This window comes from Falco biarmicus, chromosome 3 (assembly GCF_023638135.1).
Source record: "Falco biarmicus isolate bFalBia1 chromosome 3, bFalBia1.pri, whole genome shotgun sequence".
Lineage (NCBI taxonomy): Eukaryota > Metazoa > Chordata > Aves > Falconiformes > Falconidae > Falco > Falco biarmicus.
In genome coordinates, this window is record NC_079290.1 from 107704279 (window position 1) to 107729588 (window position 25310).

At 39.6% G+C, this 25310-nt stretch overlaps 1 protein-coding gene and 1 long non-coding RNA gene across 7 annotated transcripts in view; one reads left to right on the top strand and one right to left on the bottom strand.

The window, feature by feature from the left end:
• Positions 1-789: 789 nt before the first annotated feature.
• On the bottom strand, positions 790-6888 carry LOC130145809 (uncharacterized). The gene is made up of 3 exons (XR_008820693.1): positions 6578-6888; positions 4947-5041; positions 790-3352 (listed from the first exon to the last, which is right to left on the bottom strand). It is a non-coding gene; the product is annotated as an uncharacterized LOC130145809 (long non-coding RNA).
• GNB1 (G protein subunit beta 1) overlaps positions 5909-25310 on the top strand; it is a 45633-nt gene continuing 26231 nt past the window's right edge. For 2 of the 6 annotated variants that reach the window (XM_056331187.1, XM_056331192.1), the window contains exon 1: positions 5911-6268. The gene's annotated coding sequence lies outside the window, so the exon portion shown is untranslated. Of the gene's footprint in view, positions 6269-6894; positions 7030-25310 lie in introns of those variants that run through there. The other 4 variants (XM_056331193.1, XM_056331194.1, XM_056331191.1 and 1 more) reach the window with 3 other exon arrangements.

Genomic DNA, 25310 nt, shown 5'->3' on the forward strand with positions numbered 1-25310 from the left:
TGGATATTCCTGCCTTTTTGTCCTAAATTAAATGAAGACTCTCAAAACTAGCTCCTTCTACCTCAAAATCTTGTCAATTATATTCTCTTCAGACTAAAACAGTTTCTCTAATTTTATACTTTAGTTATCAGAATTCATTTAAAATAACTCTTTTGTTCCATTGTAATAGGCAAACTGAAAGAAACTGTAAGAATGCAGAATGTAACTAAGGAAACTGAGTTACCCCTCCTTTTTGCTCTGCTTGGCCTCACTGAGTATTTCTATTCAGTATGCTTTTACTTATTTATTTTCTCTAATGAACGTTCTTGATACTTTGCTACCTGGGTCCTTTCTCAAAAAGCAGCAGCCATGATTTTCTTTCAATTGTTGAAGAACTGGCAAATAACAGCAGGTTGGAACAGTTCTGAATCAGGGTTTGTTTTTTTTTTTTTAAGAAAAAAACCAAAACCAAACCCACAACAAAAAAACCCTGATCCTCTAAATAGACTTGGGACTGAAGCATAGATATAAGCTTCATTTAATTTGGGTGGAAAGGCAGGAGGAACAAGGGCTCTGCATTGCATTTGAGACCAAATGGAGCAAGAACTTAAGGTCAGAATCACATTAACATCTCTATGAATCTCTGCAGTTTTAATGGAATGCACACTATAACAATCAAAGGATACAAAGGCAGACAAAATATTCTGGAATGGGAAATAGTGCTGGTGTGATTCTGGAATATGAGGTGGTGCTTTAACTTACTGTTTTGGGTAAGTCCATCAGAAATGCTCACCTGAGAAGTCACAGATATGTAGGCAAAACATAACTGTTTATTAATTCTGTAGTATTTTTATACCATGTGAGGAGCTATGCAATTTTGAGAAGTGCTGATTTTCCACCCTTCCTTTAGAAAGCATAACATAGCTGTGTGGTGGTAGTTACTCTTTAAAGGAGCATCTTCAATTGTTATAAGAATCACGCAGTATATTTACTCAAATAACAGTATGTAAATTTTGATTATAGAAATGCTATTTTTGTATGCAAAAATTAATTACTTTCTAAGAAATTACAAAAATCCTGACAAAACATTCCATGAAACATGAATATAGCATATTTCTAAACAACATGCAATGGCAATTTCACTTGCAAATAAAACCCATACTCATTAATACATTGGGGACCTAGTTAAATCCTTGCTCTTCTTGTTGAAAAAGAACACCTCCTCTCAGGACAATGCAGTATCTGTCCTTATGCCTTGTTGCTTTTGAACAAGAGTTCCTGCTCCTGCAGCCTAAGAAAAGCAGCTGTTGCGTTTTTTAACCGTTATGCTTACAAAGACCTGATATGAATGCCTCCAGAAGTACTGCAGTATGCATTACAGCATCATTAAATGAGTGAATGTCACTGTTTCTAAACAATGCAATAAGGCTTTGAGAGGCAAATTGCCTTACAAGTGGATTAGCAAAGGGAAAAAACAAACAAACTAATCTTAAGGTGAAGTTTCCACAGCTTTCAAGGAATATCACATGGCATGGCTGCTTGTCATATTAGCTACTAGACTCAAAAATTCAACTGCACCCTCCAGGTCTGCATTTTTAATTGGCTTACGGTTAAAGATACAGCCATGTATCTGACAGAAAATGTAGTTGGGATTCCTGAAGCAGTTCATTAACCTAACCTGTCTAGTCCACATGTTCGACTGAGGGTTATTGCCTTTGAATAGGCGGGGATGTTTGAATAGGCCACACGTGGCTGTGAGACCAGGATGTAGGAAACATTCCAGTACTTCCACTCCCTGGAAGTACTCCCCCTCTCTCATACAGTGCAAGACCTTTGCAGATGAGGGAAGAAAAATGGCATTTTTTGTTCTTAAGATTCCTAAGTCTGTATTTCACAAATATTCTAAAGCCTCTCAGTAGCCTTCATTTTTACCTGTTGATGGCAGCCACACACAAGCAAGAGCAAAAGCAGAGCCTGGAGGCTGAGAGCTACAAAGCAATTTTTCACATGTATGCAATCATTGGCTCTGTTTAAGCAGATGCCCTATTAATCAGGAGTTGGTAAAAGTATAAAACTATGTGTGGCATAATTCTTCACCATTAGCAATACAGAGACAGCCATTTTTTCATTTTAACAACCAATTCCTTTGTATTCCACAAAAGGCTTGAAACAATGTTATTTCAGTCTCGCCACCAGTGTGCTATAGCTGTGTTGTAACACGCAGGTTTTGAATGGCAGAACAGCCTGCAAAAACAGGTGTTCTAGCAGCACACCAGGTATGACAAAGTCCGGGTAGTTTTATCATCATGTTTGAAACAAATGAACAAACACACAAACCAGTGAAACTGCCTAAAGGTTCATCTAATTCAGTATGCACTATATAAAGGGGTTAATATCAGCTGATTGAGAAAAAGGTACAAGAAATTTTGCAACTGAGAACTATGGAGCAACCTGATTACAGGAGAGGTTTTCTTTATATCTAAACCAAGCTTCAGAAGAAAAACTTCTATTTTTGCTTCAGTTGACCTAGTCCTAGCATATGTGGAAGCTGCAGCTTAGAGGTTTCACTGTTTTGTGAAACTGTGAGAGTTACATTTCCCATCTATTTCAGATATTTTAATTTGTTTGGCCTATACTAGGTACTTTGAAGGGGACCAATAAAGATTTGGTTTTGTTAATTATATATATTAGAACTTCAGGTATTAGCAGATATTTTAGTTATATTTTCAGTTACAACCAATATTTTTGTAATGTACAGAATCATAAACTCATACATCGAGTAAGTCCACTTATTTCTGGTGATCTGCACGCTCCTCCACTGAATGCTACAATCTAGGACAGTTTCTGTATGTATCTTTACGCACATACAAAAAAAAAAAAGATTAAAAATCAAAAAGAAATTTTAAAAATAAAGATAATGCATATATAGTAGTTTCCAGTACAGGACTATATGAAGGCATCAGAATTAAACATTGTGTTGCACACAGTAATGTGTGATTCCTCTGACAGATTTTAAAATGCAGCAAAACTGATTTGCCCATTTGAGATTTACAAAACAAAACCACCCCACCCACCCCAGCCGAAACCAACCCTCTGCTCTGTTAAACAACCACTTCCAATCTTTGTAATCCCTCTTCATGCTAGTAGTATAACTATGTATCAATCAAATTTTTCAGTGGAAAATAAGATACAATTACATCACTGGATCAGAAACAGGAACTACTGTAACACTTGTATTTTTACAAAAGAACGGGTGTGGTGAGCGCATTAGTTATGTGTATATGTGGTTATATTCAGCATGTTTGAACACATTCGGCCAGTTTGATTTCCTTACCCAAATTCCGTGGAATTAAAGACATGGCAGAGCACAGACCTGTGGACAGAAATTCCCTTCAGTTCTCATAGAAGAGAGAAAGCATCAAAATCAGAATGCAAGAAAAATTAGAGATTCCTAGGAGAAGATAAGATCTGAACATGTATTTCATTAAAAAAAAAAAACACCAAACCAAGACAAAATGTTTAGGTACTATAATTATCCCATTACTAAAAGCATGAAAGAGGATTATAAGGAAGAAAAGCAGTAAGTATTTGTATGATAAGGCATGTGCAATGGGAAAGAAGCATGCATTAGTTTATTATGATACAGCTAATTCACACAACAATTCTTCTAGTCTGGTAGCAAAATCTCAATGCCACTCATCTCTTGAAGAAACAAAATGTGATTTACTATTTATTATGAACATCAGAACATTATTTTTGTTCATTACACAGATTTCTTCTGTATGATCCAGTGTTAGCTGAAAATTTTCCACAAAGTCTCGTAGGACTTAAGAATTTTCCTTAGCAAATCATTTTTTTTTTTAATCCTTTATGTATCATACTTTTTTTCCCCTCACGATGTAGGCCATTCTTTTCTACACAAATGGTGGTGTATCCCCAAAAGGGCATTTTAATGTCTGCTATGCATAAAAGCAATTCCTAGCACACAGACATACACAAAATTGTGAAACTTATCTACTATAAATCTCCCTGAGACTTTTTGACTTAAATATTGCAATAATGTGTATAACTGATATTGAAATCTCTAGAAAACTTTACAAATTTCTAATAAACTTGTGGTGTTTCTTAAGCACTTACATTAATTGGTATTTTGCAGATGGGAATGCTAGATGAATGTCCAGCCCCAGCCTCAAGAACATCAGCATACATCCTCATCTGCATACAAGTGGCTCCACAGATTTTAATGGGTCAGCTCCTGTCCACAATGCACATGCATGCGTATTTCTTTCGGGGTGGAACAGGAATTATTTCCACATGGTTACTGAGCAGAATATAAGCAATTTGGGACTATGTATCAAAAATCCTTTATTCTGAGTTCAGTAAATTTCTTATTTTTTTACTTGTGAATCTCAGGGCAAAGAATTAAAGCTTTAGCATAGCATACAGGTTATTTAAAAACAAGCATTTGGTTATTATAAAACAAAGACTTAACCACACCAGGATCTAATAGCTGTTAGTAACAGACAACCTGAATAATAGCCAACCCACTTTCCTACAATTTAATTGGCAAACCTATTCTTTCTCTTACTAATTAGAGGTAACCACGCCTACCTTCCCAGAAAGCATGGCGGTAGTAACAGTTTGTTTTAAATTCTGGAGAAGCAAGCAACTACTAAGGGGAGAATTTGCAGAACTACTGTTCTCCCTAACCTTTTTTTTTTTTTTTTGGTTGTGAGGTTTTTTTTATTTTTACATGTTCTTTCTGGATAGGTTTTTTTAATTCAAAATTTGCTATGATGCTGTGGTTTGGTTTTTTTTTTTTACTTTTTATTGTAACCCTAGTTTGGTAGCAAGGTAATTTCACCTCTTAGAAAAGTATAAACAAATATGGGAACACTCCCCCACGCCTCCCAGATTTAGACCTAATGGTAGAACAAGAAGTGATACAATATTTTATGTATACTTACTTGTTATTAAGTAACAATGTTTTAGTGTGTGAGTGCTGGTGTGAACTGATTCCATCCTGGAACATCTATCCTGCCTGACTTACTTGAGGCCCAGTCTGTAAAACAGAAATGGCATGGTTTTATGTTCCCTAATCTTTTCTTTGATTTGCCCTTGCCTGCAGTGCCTTCCTGAGCAGCGATGGACACTCATGCTGTGAGAAGAATATGAAAAGAAGGCTCTGGAAACTTTAGCCGTGCTAGTACCCTTATAAGCGACATTAGAAAAAAGAAGTTCTGAGGATACTGAGTTGCCGCTCGCTGTCGAGTTCCTGAGGGAAAGATGGTGAGACAAAGGTGTTTGCTGCTCGCCAGCACTCTTGGAAGTGGTATTTGAAGACCTGTGCCCCTCACTGGTGCTCAGCAGCCCGAGGCGCCTACCTCAGCACTGCCTTACGCCGCTGAAGGGGCGCCGGCCTCTCCTCGGGGCCCTGCTCTCTCGGGGCGACTCTACGTACATAACGTCGTTTGTGGGACTGTTTCCGGGCTTGTTTTTCTTTTGTTCGCGGCCAGGCTTTTACACGCTTGTTTGCGGCCTGGGCGCGGCGGGGCAGGAGCGAGCCCACCTCCCCTCCCCCTCGCCTCCTCCCCCGGCCTTTGTTCGCGCTGGGGGAGGAAGCGGCGGGAGCGGGGCCGACCCAGCCCGCCATGGGCGGGGGACGGGCAGCCGCGCGCTCCCCGCTTCCCGCCCGCCCGCCTGACTGGAAGGGCGTTGCCCCCCGCGCGCGCGCGGCGGGGGCCCGGGAGCGCGCACCGTGGCCCCGCCGGCCGCGCTGGCGGGTCCCCCGTCCCGTCCCCCACCCCCTTTCTCCGGGCGAGGCGCCGAGGCCTCCGGCGAGGCCGGGCCTGCGCTTGCCGTCGGCGGCGCCGCCTGGCAGGGCGGGGCGGTGCCGGGGGCCGGCGGCGGGGCGTGGAGCCGAGCCGAGCCGGGGTTTCCCGGCCGGGCAGCACGGGCGGGGCGGAGGGGGGAGGTTAACCGCGCCCAGGCTCTCGCTTCCCGATGGCTGCGGGGAGCTGAGCGGGCGCCCGGCGTGCGAGGAGGAGTCGAGACCCAGCGACACCCCCCTCCCCCGCCGCGCTCTCCTTCCGACTCGACTCCCCCGGCCGGCGCGGCCGCCTCCCCGGGACCCAGCCGGGCAGAGCGCGGGCGGCTCCCCTCCTCCTCCGCCCCCCTCCTCCTCCTCCTCCTCCGCCCCCCTTCCCCTCCCCAGGCCGGCGGGACGCGGGCAGGAGCCGCGGGCGACGGACGTCCCGGCCCGGTTAATGAGCAGCGGCCGGAAGGGCAGGTAACCGTCTGAGGGGAGCGAAAGCGGGGTGGGTGGGTGGGGGGGGAGCGCACAACAGCCTCGTCGCCTTCCCGCCGCCGCCCGCCTCGCCGAGCCCCCCGGCCCCACCCCGGGGCCATCTTCCCGCCGGCGGCCCTGGCTCCCCCTCAGCGCCGGCTCCTTCCTCCCCTGCGCGGCTGCGCCCCGCTCCCCTCCCCCGCCGCCGCACTTCTCCTTTCCCCCAGCGCCCCCCCCCCCCCCCCCCCCCCCGCCGCTCCCTCGGCTCTCGCCTCGCCGGGGCCCCGGGCCGGCCCCCGCCGCCTCGCCCACCCGTTCTCCGCGGCCCCCGCCGGAGAGGAGGAAGGGCGGCTGATGGTTTGTCCACCTCTTAGTATGGCGGGGTTGGAAATAGACCCCCTCCCCCGCGCTTCCCCACCTCCTCGGTGCTCCAGCTTCCCCTAAAAAAGAAGTGTGTTTGTAGCTGGAGGAGGAGGAGAGAAAGGTGGGGGTGGGACTGATTCTCTCTTGAAGGCTTTAAGGCGAAAAGGGAGGAGACCTTGGATCTTGCGGGGTTCCATTTTTAATTATAATTACGCCGTAGTGGTCTCTGCTAGACGGGTTTGAGGTGTTTTCTTGCACTCGTTAAGGCGCAAAAGGCGAGTTTCCCGAGCCATCCAGCCGGCAGAGGGGATATTTGGAGAGAGATTCAAGAAAAAGCTATGGTGGTGCCGGCTGTAATGGTGGAATACTGATTGAGAGGAGACGGGGGTGAGACGCCCAGGGTAAGACGGCTTCCAGCAGCCCCCGGCCCGGCGGGGGGCGCGCAGGCTGGCCCCGGCTGCTTGTGCCTGGGAGGGGGGGGCTGGGGAAGGGGCTTCTTCCCTTCAAAAGCCGAGCCTCGGGGGGATTTAGACCGTGTATTTGTCGTCCCCCCATGTATCACGGTGCTGCATGTTTCTGTGTGCCCGTAGCAGCGATAACGAAGATCATGGAGGGTGTTTGCTACAATAGAAAAATGGAGTTTGCTCCTCGGAAATGCTCTTAAAGATATCGTTTCGCTTCCCCGCTTCTTATTGAAAGCATTTCAGTATTTGTTTATTTTTTATCCATACCAAGGATATTGAAGGAGCAGGGTTTTTAAATCTATAGCTTTGTAGGAAATGAAGAGGTGTAAAGTCTTGTATGTAAATATGAAAGAGACGAGGCGTTCTATTAAAAAAAATAATCTTGTCCAGAAGGAAATCAGAATGATATAGAGGTTGTTGTAAGACATCAATTTATCATTCCTGAAAATGAACTGAAATTTTAACGAATGTGATATTTCATTATTCTCCAACAAAGTCTTGCTTGAGACTCGTTATTTTAAATAAGGCATTCTTCCTAGGATGCCGGCTGCCACGTTATTATGTATTGTCTCCACAGGAGAAAATAGGAGGAAAGGACTGTAAATGTAAGCCTTAAGTGATTATTGAAACAGCGTTTGAGAATAGTTGGCTCAACTTGGAGAGGTGATTTAAGACTGAAAAATTAAACGTTTTGCTGCTGTAAAATATCCGCACCTAATCGCGGGAGATTTATCCCATATTTTAAGCTGATCGCTAAACACAAGGATGTAAATCAAGACAAAATGCTGTCGATGTGTGTGTGAAATACATGTGAGGAAACGAACATGTTAATATCTAAACTTGCTCTAAATGTAATATTTATCGAAGGTTTTGTTTCGTTTTGGTTTTTTTTTTTTTTTCTTCTCCTCCTTCCATGCCTTAGGAAAGGAGAAAGAGAAGGGGTGATAATAGTGTAGTTGTTTTGGTGGCTGCAGATTAGCCAGGGTGTGTGTTTGATTTTCTTTTTGCTGTGAATGAATGGATCTTTCTGTGCCTGGGCCCAATAGCTGCGACAAGATGGCGTTTGCAGCAAGGCAGCTCTCATTTTTCAACTCCTCCTCACCACAGCTTTGCCAAACTAGATCTTATTTCGTAATTGTATTTTAGATTTACTTTCTCGGTTTTTTGCTTTCTTCTTTTTTTGGGGGGGGTGGGGGTAGGAGGAGCATTTGGAAGATTGCTGCAAGAAATCTGTGGGGCTTTTTTCTTAATTTTTGTGAGCTTCTCCAGATAGGAACTAGGTGGGAGGAGTAAATAGTTTTATTGAAATGTTCACATAGGCTCTTACTGGATAAAGGGGTGACATGATTTTCTTTTTTACCTTGCAGTGCCTGCTTAATACCATCAAAATGTTCTTGGCTTTTATTAAGCCTGTTGCTGAAAAACAGTATTTTAAACCTAGACCACAGGTACGCAAAGGCTCTGCTGGGGCTGTGTACTGTTGCTGGTTCTCTACTAGCCAGGTAATCATCAGACCCCGTGCAGACAGTTATCTTTCTCTAATACAAGAGAGTCTTCCATCTGCTTCAGAATGCTAACAATTTGCGAAGGCCCATTAAAACTGCTTTTGACCCAGATTTATTGTCATACTCTAGGTAACTAATTCCTATGGGAAAGAATAAGAAAGGTTTTGGGGCTATTAAAACAGGTCTGTGTCTGTGATGTATTTAAAATGACATTATACATTTCTAAAGCCTTTTATGTGTGTTTTTTAGCATCTTTTAAGGAAAATGGACTTTCAGATTGTAACTTTTGTGATCTTTCACTATGGTGCCAAGCTTCCTAACTTTGGTAGCCCAAACAAAATAGCTTGGTTAATATTTGATATACTGGACTCAGGCTTAAAATAATACACTTCCCAGCATGAAAAATAATAAATGCTTGTTATGTCTCCTGTATTTAAATGACCTCCAAATCTTTGGTAATATCAACCTTTTTAGTACTAGTTATCTATGGCTTAATGTATAATCAGTTGTTTGTTAGTTTATTGTAATAGCCCAGCTGTAGTTCATACACAAGGAAGCTAGGAAGCCGAAGAGCTGATTTGCAATTGAGGCTTGCATTGTTGGTTTGTTTTTTTTTTAAGGGGGGGGGGGGGGGGGGGGGGGAACCCAAAACAAACCTGAAATTAGCTAAATGCCTTTTACTTATCTGGTATGTTAAGAACAATTTTTAAATCAAGAATACTTGTCCAATAAACTGTTAATTCCATTTGATGGTACTTGTAATGTCCTGTTGAGCTTGAAACTAGTTGTGCAGGTTTTTTGGTACTACTACTTGGGCCTTTCAGTACAGGATCAGAAAGGAGTAGGGTGATGTGGGATTTTGTATTGGGTAAGATAAATTACATTTATCCTTGTTTAGTCCTTGCCAGCTGCTAAGTCAGTATGTAGCAAGCATTCTACCGTGAAAGCTTTGGCAACATGTAAGTTAGAATTCCATAGTAAATCTTAGCAGAACAGTTTTTAAATCATCTCCATACCTCATGGAATCTGAGAATGTTGTTTTTATACTTAATGAGGATTCTTCTTGTGTAAATAACCAATAAAGTGTTGTCTAATTAGGAAGTGTGTAGAATTTTGTATAGTATTAGTATCATCCAAGAATGAACAGTCTATACAGCTATAAAAAAATTTAAATTAGAACAATTAAAACAATAGAAAAAGAAATACCTTAAATTAATGCAATTACTTTCAGGATCCTTTAATTATAGTAGAAATATATATCTTTTGCATTTGTAGGATGCCTTTTCCTGAAATTAAGCAAGATGTTGGCTGTAGTGTGTAATAACTTCCTGGTGCTTTGGAGGCTTCAATTTGGTCATGTGGAAAACGACTCTAACTGTTTCCTCTTAGTTACTTAGTTTTTATGTTTCTATCCATGTGAAACGATGCCAGTTCATCTGAAACTTGCCTTGCTTCTGCAGATTCTTGTGATGCCTATTGCTGTACTTAGGAATGTTAAGGAAATGTTGGGTTTAGCTAGCTTTGTAGTTATTGTGATTTAAAAAAAAAAAAAGTTGCTTGCTTTCTGTGAAGCCAGCAATAGATTTGTCTTATGTACATCGGGCTCAGCTCATGTTGTAGTCAGTGAATTGGATTAAATTCTTACTGTCCATGGATTTTGGCTCTCGGCATTAGTGGATTGGTAATTGATATTCTCAATTTTAATATCCAGTTTTAGCCATATGGCATACCATATTGTTTCAAAAATTGCATTTGGTGCTAGTGTGTTGCTAGCAAGTTGAATGAGAAATCGTGCAATCATGTGGTTGAATTATACTTAGGTGAGTTGTCTTTGGAGTCTTTAATGCCTATGTTCATGACATTATTTTGGGTATTATTCCCCCCCTCCCCCCCCCTAGTATTTTACTGATTATGTTGGGGGGAAAAATATCTATAATCTTGAAAACTCACTCATGTTAATGGAATGTTTCTTAAACATATGATTGAAGATAAAGTGGAGAAAAAATTAAGGGAGTCTCTTGATTGCTTGAAGTGCAGACTCAAAATGAAAAAAATACATATTCCATTCAAAATGTTTTTTTTCTCCCCACTGATAATGTTGGAACTAGTATTAGCCAAGGTCATGATAAAAAACAAAAATACCCCCAAGCCCCTATGTTTCTATTTAACATAGTATCTCAATTTATTATTTCTTCACAGGGTGTCTAGTATGCTGGGGATTTTGTGTGCATGGATTTGTTTTTCACCAAACAGAAATGTATGCAGAATCCATAGATACTTGAGCCAACTGGTAGTTCAGCAGAACATGAAGAGGTTTTTAAAAGCTCTGAGCTGGCCATGAACAGTACCTTTACTTCAGATGCCAAAATAATCAATGTAAATTACTGTGGAAGGCTTTCTTCCACAGTACAAAAATATGGACACTCCAAAATAGGTTTTGAAGCAGAATACTGCATTTTTAAAGCACTAGCAGGGTTCTAAGTAGAGCGAAAGGAGATGGTTAGTTAGCCTTTGAACAAAAATATGCATTTAGAAGTATTTTTGGGAACATAAAGATCAGATGTTCTTGGCCTGTTTTTTAAACAGCTGACCTTCTAAAATGTGTTCTTCACAATTAATAGCTCGTAAGACTATATTCACTTGTATTAGATGTCCATTCAATTTATTAGAGTGATACAATGTGTTAGCCTCTTGAAATATAATAAAATATTTCTGTTTGTCTGGAAGACTGGTTGGAACCTTGAGTGTAATTGTTATTAGGGGGCAATGCTTGCCTTGCCCGGTATATTTTTAGACATCCAGGAATCTTCTTTCTTGAACCCAGCTAGAGAGTAATGACACAACAATATTCATGCATGCCATCTGGAAATGGTGAAGATAAGGTGTCAGCCTTCTGTGCATATCTTACCTGTGCATATCTTATGCTCAGTGTTACTGGGGATGCTGTAATTAGATGCCTACATGGTAATTTGTATGTGTAAGCCAAAAAATTTTTTTGGAGACATCATGGAAGCATAATTTGTAGGGAATCTTGGAAATTATAACTTTAAATTCTGTCTAGGGTTTCCAGCACTGGCCTGAACACTCAGTTGTTTGGTTCTCAAAATTTTTAAGTGCCAGAAAATAAGGATCCCATAGTAAATGTTACACGTTGACCTGGTTATTGGTATTTTAGGTCATTGGGGCGAGGGGCATGGAATGACAGACACAGGAATAACTGCTTGAGAAAGCAGTTACTAAGCAAATAATTCAGTTGTTTAAATGTTGCTGGATGTAAACCTTGTTGAAATCCAATACAAATAACTATAGCACGTTTAAAATGGGAATGCTTTAGATGTTGCAGATGTTCAGAAGACCTGTCTTTGGATTAATGGTTGCCCTCTGTCAGCTATTCCGTGGTAATTATCCGTGCCTGCGCTCTTAAGATAAGTGCAAGGTTATTCAAATAAGCATAGACCTTTTTCAGGGGGGACCAAATTAATCCCAATATCTCAAACTCAACGTAAGCCTAAAGGGTGCATAGAGATGACTTTTGTGGGTCAGCTGATGTTGGAAACTTGCTCATGAGTCTGAGCCCTGTTTGGCTGGTGAACAAGCAGAATATGTAGGTTAATACCAAGATCTCTGAGATTTCTTACTGGCTTGAATACTCAGGTAGACCTTGTTTTAAAATTATTTTTTCCAAATTTCTTTGACTTAGGAATTGTTGAAAACAATTTTGAAGAGAAAAGGTTATTGTTGTCACTTGTCACAGACTTATGAAGATAAGAGCTATAGTTATTTTTTTATTTTGTGAGGCTGAAGGGTTAAAACTTGATTTTCCTGTGCCGTGTCTGTTTTGGAATCCTAATAATGCAGAAGTGAAAATGAAGCTGAAGACCTGAAAAAGGTGATCTGAGGGAACTTAAAGGAGACAAGATAGAAGGTAGCTCTGTAATTGACGGTTGTAAAGACGGCTAAATCTTCTAAATACTATTGATAAAAATAATTTGAACTTGATCGGGGGAAAATCAGTAGCAGGATAACACAGTGAAGAGAAAGAGTGATTGAAGATCTAGTTGCCATTTTAATATGAAATGTAGTTCATTTCTGTAAGTAGTTTGCATGAAACCGCTTCATTAAAAATATGGGGGATTTATTTAAGTAGAATTTCAGTCTGTCAGATTACTACAATTTCTAAGGGTCCTATGTATAGAAAAGAAACACCTTCTATATGTTAGAAGGATGAATTGAATTGTAAATAGCTAAATACTCTTTTTTTGTATGTTCCTATATTGATCTGAGGACGGTTTGCCTAAAATTTCTTGCCAGTTATGTTTATCATGTTTTTCTCGGATGAGAATATTTTTGATGTCGTCTTGAAAACTGCAGTAATGCCTGTCAGCACTCCCAAAAAAGAAAATATTAATTATCTGTGATAGATTAGATTGGGTTTTTTTGAAGCTTTATGTAATGCAGGCCTATATTAAAAACAATGTAAAGATTTTTCTCACTATATTCATGTCTGTCTTTTTCACCCCCTAGGGAAAGGGGCCAGGGTGTGTGTGTGTGTGTGGGGGGGAAGAGTAAAACCAAAATACTTCTCTCTGGAAACTCCTGCATGCTGTCTGTCAAAGTAGTTGTGAGATTTTTACCAGCTCAGGTATCAGTGATGATATTGCTCATCTTTTTTACAAAATCAAATTGTATTGAGTACAGGGGACTAAATAAGAAATTCCGCAAAGCTTTCTGTATGACTTTCACAAAGATGAACACCCACAAAGTTGACATCACTGACAGGAAAGCAATGTCTTACCTCTGTGGCTTGATTTTTCTTCTATTATGGTAGACTTTAGAGTAGCTGATGCTAGTTATTTCTTTTTTTGTAAGAAAGACAAAGAATATCTGCTTAACTACTGCAGGTGAGCTGTTAATTCTGTACACTTTTGTTTTCTTACTGCTTTTCTGGCTGCCTGGCCTATCTTGGCCTGGATGTAAGGAACCATCTTAGAAAGTCTGTTCAGTAACATGTGCTTTGTGTTCATCCTGACATTTTAGGATTTATTGAAATCTGTCAATAAATAGAGGTTATCTAAGATTATTTGCAAAACCATGGAGCTATTCCAGAAGCCGGATTGGTTTTGTTTTATTTCTGTGAAATGCCAAAACAAATCTCCAACACTGCTCTGACAGAAAAATTGCTATTTGTGCACTTCAAAAATTGCAGTTGAACTCTCGCAGAAAATGAAATATGTGCCCAGTATTAATGCTGTGTGCTTTACTTTATTGTAACGAGAACTTTCTCGTTGGGACTTAGGGTATATTTTACTAGACTGTTTACCTACTGAGCAGGCTGTTCAGCTTACAAACGTTTTTGGAGGTTATCTGGTATGCTTGTATCTGTCCAGATGTTGTGCCTTGTAAGCTGTTGCCTGAGGTGTTGCTCCCCTGTAATTGGTGGGGTATGTGGCTTGCTTCTGGAATTAGAGAAATTGAACTGCTCTGGTGTACTCTTTTAAATTTGGAACACTTTGTATTCAGTTCAGCTGTTTGACTTCTGTAGGTATTTGAGAGATTTGCCAGAAAATTGAAGGATAGGAGGTGGGTCAAAGCTCCGAGGTTAAAAGCATACAGACAATGGTAGGAACATGCCTTTTTTTGTTAACGCAGAGATCTTAAAACTTAATGCTTAGTTATCTTTGCTACTGAAAGACCAGGCAGAAATGTTCAGTTAGTAAGCAGCATTGACCAGATATCCCCAAACTTAGTTTGATATGTGTGCAAAACAAATATTTTCTAGTGAGATCTTTGTGGTGAAAACTAGTGCAGTCAATCTGTTTTTGCCATATATGTAAAGTTCTGTCAATTTTTTTAAATTGTTGAGCTGATCCATGTTAGTTAACACCAAGTGGTTCAAGGTATGTGTTGAACATAGCAACGTTTGAATCTCAAAATTAAAAAAAACAAACACCATGAGTTATAACTGCATAATACAAAACTTAATGTAGTTTTGTTTCCAGTAAATGAAGTGACAGCGTGCACCAAAGCAGGCCTACATGTGCTTCAAGATGCTGAGAAGAAATCTCTTAATGGGCCTTTTGGATTTTTCAAGTTTAGTTCCCAAAACTGTTTTCTTCAGATAGCCTAGCAAATGTGTTTGGAGGGTGGTGTGGTAATTTTTTTTCTGTTTGTCTAGAAAAACAAAGTCGATGTGATAGTCTGCTGAAACCTTTGGTACTCGGAATAAGATTTTACGGTACTAATTAAGGAGTTCTCTTTGTTAGAACATATGTTTGATATTCCTGTTGCACATTCTTTGTGAAGTGGTAAAATACTGGAGATACACTGCTGCTTGTTTAACAAAGGTGTTGTCTGTACAGAGGTCAAGGATGGTTCACTTGATGCATGTGGCAATTTAATTGTGCTTCAGGTTACTAAGTCCTGGATTTCACTACAGGTTGTCAGATATTATCTGGCTAGTGCCTGTCAACTTGCTGTAGAAGTCAATATACAGCATTTTGGTTAAAAGATGGTATAATATTTAAAGAAAATGAAATAATACTGAACAGCAACAATTTAACAGATTTAAAGTCTTGACAAAGTGTGTCTTTAATAGATGCTTGAGAAGTTGGGGAAGTGCTTTTTCATGTATGAAAACTTGAATATCGTAGAAACTGCACAGTGAAGTCATGGGTTAGCTCAACTTTACTGTCTTCCTTTTTTCTTGTGCCTATAGACAATAGGTGAAGCTTCAGCATTTCAGGAAATACTTTGATTTGTCCTACACAAAGATTCATTGCTGGTATGTGGGGAAGGCAGAACTTGTGCAGAACCTGTGTTTGCAGTTTTAATACCTGGGCAAGTAGTTCACAGGTGTGAGTAGTTACGTATCTGATTATTCAAAGTCTTACCAGTCTTTTTTGACATCCTGTAAATTCAGGAGATCCGAGGTTAAATCATGGAATTTTTCAAAAAGAAAAAACTGTATCCTTTAAAAGCAGAGTAGAGTATCTGGAAGGCAAGGAGGAAACATATTATAAACACTATAAACTCAGGAACTTTGAAAACAGAATGAAGTTCTTAGAAAAATTATGGAAATCTTAGTCAATTCCTTAGATGTGAGAAGATGCCCGGTTATCTTCATGTTTGTTTCTAGTCTGACTCTTCTCTATTCCCTTTAACTCTTATCAGAAGATGGAACTCATACTAAATCAAGCTGCTCTGTGTTTGCTACCCTGGGGATCAAATATATAAAGCTTTTGAACATATTTTCTTGAGATAAGATGGGATGTGAAGCTGTGTCACCTAGCTAGCAGTGCCTACCGGTTCACCTGGATACATCCTGTGGAGATTTCAGGTTTAATTCATTTGTTTTTGATTTCTCAGTCAAATTTATCCTGTAGTAATTTTTCTGTTCCATATCCTTGCTGTTGTGAATTAAACTTAAAAGGGCTCACTCTGGGGAAGTCAGTTATTGCTGCCCTCTGTCACAAAAGGTGGCATAGACATCTGCTGTTCAGCAGCTGCCTTGCCAGTTCACAAATTGGCATTTGAGGAAACCAAGATGGGCAAACAGTTTATCATCATACCCTGTGCTGCAAAACTGTGATAGTTTGGCTTTTAGATAATGAGCAGCTTGGCTCTCACAAAAGATGGAGGAACCTATAAAAGCAAGCTTTTCTAAGTGGAAGCTGGAGTTGGAAGCAACAGTAACTGTTTTTCCCAAGTCAGAATCTGTAATACTCTGTATAAGGTGGTAGTGGCCAGTCTTCAAAGCTTTCTCCCCTTCTGTTTTTAAAGGACCAAGCTGATACATTGTCTACTGCAGTTTAGTGCGTTTTCTGTTTGAAAAACAAAAGCAAAACCACTCTCCCTTCAAAAACCCACATAGTTTTGCACTACAATAGTGTCCAGGGGCTCCAAATAACCATGAAGCAGCGCTTGTATGAAGGGGTGTGTGCAGACAGTTAGGGAAATCAGTGAAAAACCTCGAGTAACAGATTTCAACTAACTATACTGGTGGCTGGCTTTGTTTAAAGCAGACTGTGCTTTTTTGAATTCACTTTGCATGTATTCCCCCCCCCCCAAAAAAAAAAAAAAAAAAAAAAAGGAAGGGATTGTTTTCTGATGTTTTAAGTTTTGTCTGTCTTAATTTCCACTCTGGCTCCAAACCCTAGTAGTACTCGTTTTCTTTTTATCAATTTTTCCTCGATTTTGATCAGTTAACTGGATGCGTAACACCTAGAGGAGTACAACTGCTACTTAAAGACTAATGCCAGAAATTTTAAGAGGGTTAATGCAGTATTATGGAAAGAAGAACACCCAGGTGTGAAAGCAAATGTTTCCTGTTGTACCTTTGTGCTTTCTGTTGTGATTCCGTCTCTGGGCTGTGTTGTTGCATTGTGTCTGTTCCTAAACAACAGTTCTCAGTCTAATGGCTTCAAGGTCTCCTGTGTTACTCTACTTTCCAGTCTGTCGACCTTGCTTTTCTTGTTCCTGTTCTTCTGTACCTTAACTTACCGTGTATCTACAGTACATATCAAAATACAGCCACTGTGCTGGGAGAAATTGGTGAGCTACTGGGGGTATAAATCATTGCTACCAAATCCAGTGGAACTGCTTGCACTTTGATTACAGATGGGTTATGCTGATTGCAGAGCTAAAGAACAAAGTATTGCTCTGTCTAATCTGGGGGGGAAAGATCAGAGAAGTCATGCCATATTTTAATCTCTACTGAGTATTCTTTTATCTGCTCGATGTATATAATACATTTTAAGTTTTAAGGTCCACTGAAATAAATACTTTTTATCTTCAGACTGGTGCTGAGAAGTGGTTATTTCATGGTGTAGCTTAACTTCTTTCTAACAGTGGTTTGTTAATCTCTTACTGAAGAACAGTGTGCAGTTTGAACACCTAAATTCTTATTTCAATGAAATAAATGTGTTCTTTTTATTAATTAGCTGAAGCTTGGATAAGATCTTTAACATGGTTGTAAAGAATGAATATTTTTCTCTTAGATGATCTCTGAGGCTGTCTTGTACAGTCTCTGTAGCAGACGCACAAAGAGAGCAGATGGTTTGTTCAAATGTCTTAACTACCGTATTTTTATTGAGGGAGGATGTGATTGTAGTTACAGTGAGAAGGTAGTTATTAAGGCTTGTCCAGGCTGTCTCTAAGATGCAGTGCCCTTGTTGATGCTATTGGATTTTTTTATTAGTAGTCTTTTTATTTTTTATAAAAACTTAATAGGGTAAAGCTTGCTTACTCTCTTACAAGTCTTTCTAAGTCAGAGCAGAAAGAAGAATCCATGTTATTGAAGTACTCTTTCAGGATTCGATCCTACAGTGAAAGGCATTTTGGGCAGAACTCTCGATCTGTGTGGTAAAGCACAGTTTAGAATTGATAGAATATAAATTATCTTGCTGCTCCTGGAAACATAATATGTTTTTCATTAGTGTTTTGAGGTCCTTAGCGCAGTGAGACATTTAAACATGTGAGTATCTCAATTAAAGTCTGTTTCTACATGTGTGGATGAGGGGGATGCTCTTCAGAAGCAAAATTCTCCATAAAAGACCATGTTATATCTGTAAATGTCTCCCTTAGCTCAGGGATAAGGGTATGTTGATTTGATAGGCTATTTCTTCTAATTTCAAATGGTTTGACTTTTAAGGATGTACAAAATAGTACTGCTAAAAGTAGCATTCTGGAAGTTATATTTTTTTAAAGGGTGTAAATAGGAAGCAGCTGATTCTCCTTTGACTCAGTTGACTCTTTACTAGCTGGCATATGTAGAATGAAACGGATGATTCAGCTTCTGTTGATAAAATAGTTGAGCTGAAATTTTTGGAAATACAAAATACAATAATAGGAATTTCTACTAATGTTCTGTGCTTATGCATGTACACAGTCTTACTGATATTGTTTTGTGTCTAATTTTGCTATTTTTGTTTCTGGCTTTTGTATTGTAAATAAGTGATCACATACACACAGCGCATTTCCTCCTCTAATGTAATAAATATTGTAGTGAAGATCTTAACGTACCTACTGATGTCACCATAATGGTAATATCTAAAACAATACATGATTTTTAACAAGGTTGAGAAGATGATGCTGATACAGATGTCTTGGCAAGCAGAGCTGAGGAATATCATTCAGGCTTTTGGAAAATACTTGTTCTTCTCATACCTCTAACCCCCAGACAGTGGCAGTTGATCCACCTGATGGATTTTACTGTAATATTTGGGATTTTGGTGGCAGGATGTGGTGTAAGCACTCACCTCTGTGCCAGGTTTTGTATCTAGCCATTCATCTGCTTGTGAATTCAGTGCAACATGTTCCAGTCACATGCTGTGCTCTCCTCAGCACTACTGTGAAATATCTGGGGAGAGCTTGAGCAGAGAGCATCATCGTGAGAGAGAAATATATCACTCTTCATGAGGACTTCTTGAACGTATTTAAATTGTAGAAAATGACCTGAATACTTACTGGAAAACTGGTATACCCAAAAGTGACTTTTGAAAAACAGTGTTTGGAAACTTAATGAGAATTGGCAAGAATTATGTTTCTTAATAGGATTGCATTTTAGTATAGTCATGTTCTTAAATTGTGGATTACAAACTTGGTTTGTTACCTTAATAAATATATTTCTAATGTTGACTTTTACTAAAAAGAAGCAAGTATATATATTCAGGTGTGTAATGTGTTGTCATTTGTTATTTTGCAATTCTGTCACTGATTTGTTACACTGGGATGATGTGTGAACTGGTCCTACAGCAGTATGCTTCGATTTCCAACTTCTAGAAGAAAATGTACTGTGTAGCTTGCATTTGGAACTGCCCTAAACCCACCACCTGTAGATTCAGCTGATCTTTATGAGAAATTACACATTTTCTGAAAAGGTAATGTCCTGATACTGTGGCATTACTTTAGTTCCTCTGGAGAAGAAATAATGGATTTCTTGTTTTGTTTTGTGGGGGTGTGGGTGTATGAGAGTGCATTATTTTGCTCACCTCTGCAAACACGTTGTTGGTGACATTTCACACTGGGCAGCCTTGCTATATTTGATGGATTTGTGCTAAAGTTTTACCCTTGGCTTTTTCCCCTTTTGCTTCCTTAACACTTAAAATCCAAACTACGAAACTGGTATTATTACTAGCAGCTTTCCAGATAACTCCTGCTATGTATGTGGGGTTTTTTTTCCCCTCTTAAGTAAAGGTTTTAAGCATTCCTGATGCTAAAGGGCTCATGTAAAAAAACCCCTTATTTCCTAAAAAAATTATGAAATAACTTTATCACAATTCCAAGGGGATATAAATAGTTACTGTGATTAAAAAAAATATTGGAAGGAACAATACTATCTGGAGAAATGGCACAAAGCCTAGTGGATTCATATTAGTGGGCCTGAGGAAGTAACTAAAACCTTTTTGATTTGTCTCTTGCAGTTGAAGTGCAGAGTGGTTTGTGGTGGGGTTTTTTTGGTGGTGTTTTTTTTTTTTTTTTTTTTTTAGCCAGTAAGACTTAGGTTTTGATTCTGCAGCTCATAAATAGTTGTATGTTATGAGAAGAGTTTGGATCCAACAACCTTTAGTTACACGTTTTACTTTTGTAGCTACTTTTGTAGCTACTTATGTAGCTATTAGTTTTAAGTAGTGAGAAATATGGTGTGTGTCAGTAGTCTGAAGTAGGACTGCGATATCCCTGTTGTGCATGTGCTCTGCCCTGTTTAGGTAAACAGAGATTGTCATCAGTTTACAAATGAAGTGAAAATGCCAGTACAAAACTGGGGGTTAATGATAAGAACTGAAGGAAGCAATGAAAGATGACAGTTGAAGTAAGAAACAACTGTTCAGTTGCTGTAAAGCTCTGCAGATAGAAGCATCTAGTAATAAATGCTTAGTCATTTCTGTGTTGGTTAATTAATAGTAATATATTCTCCTTCAATGCTGCCTCAGTTGTGTTTTCCTGTCTAAAGGGTTATGTCTAGTATGAGGCAACCAAATTGTTTGGTTTTGGATAAGGGGATACTTGACTATAAAGTGACAATTTTCAGTAATTTATTTTTCTGATAAATGTAGATAGAATTTATGCACAAGCAGGTTCTAAGTTTTCCTGACTTACTGTTTGTTTTTTTTTTTTGTTTCTTTAATTGTAAGATCAGGGAAGATGACAGCCAAAACCATCACTGGCCACTTTGATAAAATTGATGCAGTTTATTGGTAGGTGTGTTGCTCTTCAGAAGGAGTAATAACTAGAGATGATTTTGAACAAAGGAATAAAACCCAAAGTATTGGCATTTGGCATTCTTAATAAATAACTGTTGAAAACTTATACTACATATCACTAATTTTTGTTCTTAAAATAAGCAAGCTTCCTATGCCTGCCACTTATCAGGGAGTGTTAGAATGCTCTTAAATGTGAATTTCTTTCATGCAAGGCAGAAAGAAGAGATGTAGTTAGGAATTCTTGAATTGGGTTGCTAAAATAGCAACACTTACTACTGTTTGTGAGCTACTTCAGAGAATCTCCTAAGACCCCTCTTTTTTTAAATTCTTGATTATTTTTTTAAAGCATTTAGATTTAGTCATTTGTTAAACTTGTCATCATCAGTTCTTTTTTTTTTACATAAATTCTCTGCTGTACCTAGAATTAAGATTTTTATTTTAATAATGCACATAGCTTGCAGATACATTTAGAAAGGATTAATGAAGTGACCTATTACAGTCCAGATTTTTATGCTTAGATACTGCATCAGTATGATTTTTTTTTTTTAAAAAAAATGTAGGTCATGGGATTAGCATCAGGAAATATATTTTGGCAGCATTGGGATGCTGTCTTGCATGAAGACAGGTTGAGTTTGTTCACTGTTGGTGGCAGAAGGAGATGGTCCACTTCACTGCAAAGCTGTTTATTGCAAGCATATGTGCCTGCCGTGATCTTAAGCATTGTTGTCTGCTGTTTAGTATTCTATTCTGCAGAAGTGGGTAATGATCCAAAAGGTTTATTTTTGAATACTTGTTGAGAATAGGGAGAGATGAGTTGTCAGGTGTTAGAAAATTTGGCCATGCAAGTGAAAGCTGATGCATGTATAGCTAGTTTGGTGATTTTCAGTAGACGCTGTGCTGCTTTACCTTGGTAATATTACAGAGGTAATAACCTCATGCACATAAAGTTAACTTTTTCGTGAATTATTCTTATTCTGTAACACTTTTGGAAGAGACAACAATGCAGTGTTTCACTGAGACAGTAATTCAAATTTGAGACTTTGAATGTGAAGCTGTCTCATTGAATTGGGGCTTTTCAGGGTCTTGCAAGGTTTCCAGATTCGTTAATATCTGGTTTCTCCCTTGAATTTTCTGAAACGAAAGCTTAATTTTTTTATTTTTCTTTTTTTCTGAGTACTAGCAGTTATTAATGGTGGATGGGTTTTGCTGTCTTTGGTTGGTTTTTGTTTTGTTTGTGAGATTCTGAAGTCCTAAAATTCCTGTCCTTGCTACTTAGCTGAAGGCAGTTTGATGGAAGGTCATGCTGACTGGTCAGAAGCTGTTCAATGTAAATCTGTTATGCCTGGATTTTCCTGTTGTATGTACTGTCTTTTGTGAATAACATTACAGGATGAAGGAGTGTAGCCAGAACTTTGGTAGGACCCTAGAACTGACCTTTATTCTTTAGGCAGCAATTTTGCTGTGTCTATGCAGCTATGAGAAATTATTTTTTTACCCTTATGCAGTCTTCTAGACATGTGACGCAGAGTATGTACAAATTTTGTACAAATTGTACAAAAATGTACAAATTTCTTCAGGAGGAAAGCATTTCTAGATTTCTGCTACTGGAAATGGGGTGGGGTGGGAAGGACATGTCATTTGTAGTCATAAAGATCATAGCTCCTAATAGAGCTGCAGCTTTATACTGTTAAGTTATGAGTGGAGCTTGGAATGTATTTTCCTCCAAATCTTGTGCATGGGGAAACAAGCAAAGAATTTAATTTACCAGAAAATCCTAACTTTGGACAGAGCAGATGCAACAAAACTAGTTTTTCAGAATCTTGCATTACCGGGTATTCTGCAGGGGGTTTATGCACAAAATCTCTTTAAAGTATTATCATCATTGACCCACCTAGAAAGCTGGGTAGTTAAATGAAGACCTGTAATTCAAGAATTAATGGAAATTTGTTAGGTCTTTAACCAGCTAATGTAACTGTTGCATAATGACCATTAACACTTGTCGACCTGATATTAGCGTGTTTTGTGTGTACTTCACACTAATATATGGAAAAATGTCTACTGAGCACAATAACTGCTTCAGCTGGAAACTTGGCAATTCTTCCACACAAGAAGCAGCCAATACCTCCCACAGAAATGGTCCAGCCACGCTAGCCTTTGACTACAGAAGTGTTTTCACTAAGTTTTCAAAGGAGTTATACAATCTGGCATTGTCCCTACTAGGGCAGTCTGTTTTGCAAACCTGTTAGTAAGGTATTGCTTGCTTTTCAAAGCTTGTGTGCTTGGAAATTATAGACGCAGCAGATGATTCCCACAAAGAAGGCTTCAAATAAATGAGAAGAGGTTGTATCCATTCACTTGAGCATATTTAGATTTATGAATTTGTAATTATTATCTTATACTTCCACAGGCTGTCCTTCAAAGCTGCTCATGTAGGAGGTGACAGCAAAGACTAAGCTTTCTGCAATACAGATCTGTACTCCACAAGAGAAGTCTGAACAAGAATTAACTCTTGGAGAAGCACATACGCATGCAGATAGCAAAATGTCCTTCAAGTTTCTAGCTGTCTGATGGAACTGTTTATATCGATATGTAGGACCAAGTCATCAAACTGAGGATAGGTCTTCTCTTTTTTTATTTATACAGAACAGTCTTGAAGCATAGCTTTAAATTTCAGCCTTCTAATTACTGTTGCCTGATGGCGTAATGGGAATTTCATGTTGTTGCAGTGATTTGGAAAGGTGGTGTCATCTCTTGGGCATCAAGATACTGTTCTGTGACAATAGTAATCTATGTAGACTATAAGAAATAATTTTAATAAACTAACTTGCAGTTCTTGGTCTCACAGACATCTCTGCCATGTAGTTGATAATGTTATAGTGGTGATAAGTGTTGCGTACCTCAACAGAAGCATCTGCACGCAAAATTAATAACTGCCTGCCTACATACAGCCATCCTTGCTGGGTATAGGATGCATCCTGTTTGATGGGTGCATGCTGATAAGGAAGATACACCAGCATAGCAAAGTAACTTCATTTGAAATTGTTTTTTTATCTAAATAATAATATTGATGTTTGCTAGTAGGTTTTTGTTTTTTCCCCCTCCAATCGAATCATATCTGGTTGAATGCCTTGGGTAAAACAACCTTATGTGCCACTCTTGCAGGAGGATGTGGTGTGCAAGAAATTTTTAAGATTCAAGTGGTGTAACGGTTATGGAAGCTAGTTTTTACTAGTGTTGGTTGAGATCTGTTTTAAACTATGTTGACAAAGCCACTCAAAGTACATGTGTATATAGAAGACTGAAAACGCTGATAAACCCCCTCTCTGAGCCTTCTTCAGGCTGAATGTATTTTTCAGCCTCTCCTCGTGAGAGATGCTCCAGTTGCTTAATCATCTTCGAGGCCCTTTGCTGAACTCTGTCCAGTAGCTCTATGTCTCTCATGTACTGGGGAGCCCAGAACTGGACACGGTACTGCAGATGTGGCCTCACCGGTGCTGAGCAGAGGGGAAGGATCGCCTCCCTTGACCCACAATGTTCTTCCTGATGCAGCGCTGGGTGCTGTTGGTTGTCTTTGCCAGAAGGGAGCATTGTTAACTTGTGTTCAGCTTGCAGTCAGCCAGGGCCCCCAAAATGTGGTATACCTCTCTTGGGGACTGGTTTGGGGTGGGATCCCTCCTGCAGCTATGCTGGAGATCTCCCTGCTAAAGAGGAATTGGTGTTGCCTGTGCTCTGTCTGCATCCCCACACTAGAGGCAGCTGCTTACAAAGCCTGGTCAAACCTTGTCCTAGGGGCTGAGCCAAACGGTGGGCAAGTGTCTTGTCTGATGTGCCTGGCCTCACGTCAGCCTATGTATATTAATTGATGGTGTGTTTTGAGCAGCTAGAATGCTTTTGCTGCAGTTCAGATATTGGCCTTAGCATCTAGTCAGACTGTAAAGTGGTCTTAAGGTGATGTGCAGGTAGAGTTAATGTCCAGAATATTGGGGGTTTATGTCTCACTGAATCCATAGGCCAATAAGAAAAATGTGTTTACACGGTGAATGGCTTTGGAGGGGGCTACAGTTAATGTATTTAATCTTCTTAGAAAGTTGCTTGAGTTTTGGAGGGTTGTTCAGATTTGCTATGATGTTAAAGTAAAATATTTCTAAATGCTTTCTTTCCCTACTCTTCAGAGTCCCTTTTCTTGCTTTCTTCCCTCTTTTCTTCCCTGCTTTCCCCAACCTCGTGGAAGAAGTTGTAGTCTGCTCTGCAGAAGAGTTGTCTTCACATGAAAATTTGTATTCTGGTGGATGCTGGAGTTAACTTTTTAGGCTGGGTTGTCACCTCAGTATAGCTACTTTAGTATCTTTAAAGGAAAAAAGATTATTAGGCTGACAGCAGTTAGCAAGTACCTGTAGTAGGGAAACTTTACCCAGAAATGATGATGCTTTTGCCTCCTGGAGCTACCCAACTGTTTTTAGTCCAAACTGCTGTGCTGCTTTGCTTTGAGCAGAAGGCTGTGGGCACGTGGGGA